Raw genomic sequence first — 1727 nt, 5'->3', positions numbered from 1 at the left:
GGCGGGGCCTCCCTCTTCCAAATCATCCACAGCTTCCACCAGTACGCGGCCCGGGAGGGGGATGTGGAGACCCTGTCCCTGGAGGAGCTGAAGGCCCTGCTCAGGGACAACGTGCCCCGCTTCATGGAGAGCCTGGTGCGCGGGGCCTGGGGCAGTTGGGTGGCATGGAGGGTGGTTTGTGGGGTTTGAAGTGAGGGTTTGGTACCGGGGGGCATCTCCCAGGAGCATTTGAACTTAGGGGAGGGGAGGGCTGAGGCAGGATCGGCTCTGGGCTTTTCCTCCTGAGACTCCCTGCCCGGCCCCACTCCAGCCCAAGCATCGCTAATCCCTGAGACGCCATCCGAACCCCAAAGCTGGTTGTTGCTCTGCTTGTTTTGCTTCCCCTGAGAACAGGTCCTAACCCTAAATCCTGCCCCTCGCCCTGCCCAGCCTGCCCAGCCTGCCCCTCGAGCCCAGCCCTTCTCCTGGGGTCCAGCACAGCCTCCTCCTCCCCACCCCTGCGCTGGGGAGGATTGCTGGGTTAAAGGAGAGCCAGGAGGGATGAGGTGTGGGCAGGGAGGAAATGGAGCTTCCCCTCCCCGTCTTGTCCCAGGCAGAGTCTCAGACCAGCCTAGGGGCCCAGCCCCGAGTCTAGGCTGCTCAGCCACCTGCGCAGGCCTGGAATCTCCTCTGCCATCAGGACGAGCCCTGTGATTACCCGGCTCCTGGGGATGCAAGGCCAACCCGAGTGTCTGCCTCGGTGCCATGCCCCCGCGTGAGTCAAGGCTGCTCATCCGGGACCAGCACCCCTCATCCCTGCGGGTCTGCCTTGCCTCCCTTTGGGGAACATCAGAGGAGAGTCTGGTCCTGGGCTTATTGGAGCGCAGCCACCAGGTCACAGAGGGGGGAAGGGGACTGTGATTAGGCCCCTGTTTCTAGGGGAACCTTTCCACCTGGGTACGGGGCCCACGGGGCAGGCACCTGGGCACAGGGCAGAGATGGTGGCCTGGGCAGGTGGTCTGAGTGAGGGGAGCCTGGGAGAGCTGCCCCAGGCAGGAGGCCTGTGCACTGTGGGGTCAGCCAGCTCTGTGGAGGGGACAGATTAAAGGAAGTAGCTGGTGGAGGGTGGTGGGAGGGACAGAGGGTGCCAGTCTGCCCCAGGGTGGGAGCTGCCTTCCAGGCCCCCAGCTGTTTCCTGAGGCAGTGACTTCCCTCCCCGGAGGCTTTCTGAGGGCTGCACCCTGGGTCCCCGCCTCCAGCCCAAACCAGCTGAAACCTGCTGCACTGCCCCTGCCCTGCCCGGGGCTCTTCTCATCGTTGCCTGTCCTGTCTCCTCCATGCACGCTGACTGTTGACCTCCTCCCTGCTGTCCCTTCCACCTCAGAGCTCCTTTGCTCTTCTTCCTATGCCACCCCCAGTCCGTAGCCCTCAGGGCCACTGCTCTGGGACATCGGACAGTCCCAGGGCCATGGCGCCATGGCGGTGGCCTTCCCCCATTCTGCATTTCCCTGAGGACACAGGCCAGTTGCCATGAACAATCCTGGGCGGATGGCACGCCCTGCGGGATCATTTTAATTCTTTAGATATCACCTCATCAGGAAGGTTCACTGACACCTTAACTAAAGTGGCCTTCCCCAAGTACCCTCTAACATTACCTTGTGGCATTTATCATAATTTCTATTACCTGGTACATTTATGTATTTACTAGTTATTTATGCTCTGTCTTCTCAACAAGTAAGTAAGTGCTT

At 61.3% G+C, this 1727-nt stretch overlaps 1 long non-coding RNA gene across 2 annotated transcripts in view; it reads left to right on the top strand.

Moving 5' to 3' along the window:
* The window catches only part of LOC107184977, a 3680-nt gene that overhangs the window by 1077 nt on the left and 876 nt on the right, over positions 1–1727 (top strand). Inside the window, exon 2 of one of the 2 annotated variants that reach the window (XR_001515895.1) lies at positions 33–135. This is a non-coding gene — a long non-coding RNA (uncharacterized LOC107184977). Of the gene's footprint in view, positions 1–8; positions 136–1727 lie in introns of those variants that run through there. The other variant, XR_001515894.1, reaches the window with a different exon arrangement.

Source organism: Myotis davidii, unplaced genomic scaffold (assembly GCF_000327345.1).
Source record: "Myotis davidii unplaced genomic scaffold, ASM32734v1 scaffold208, whole genome shotgun sequence".
Taxonomy (NCBI): Eukaryota; Metazoa; Chordata; class Mammalia; order Chiroptera; family Vespertilionidae; genus Myotis; species Myotis davidii.
The sequence above is the reverse complement of the archived record's forward strand: the minus strand, read 5'-3'. Positions and strand labels throughout refer to the sequence as shown.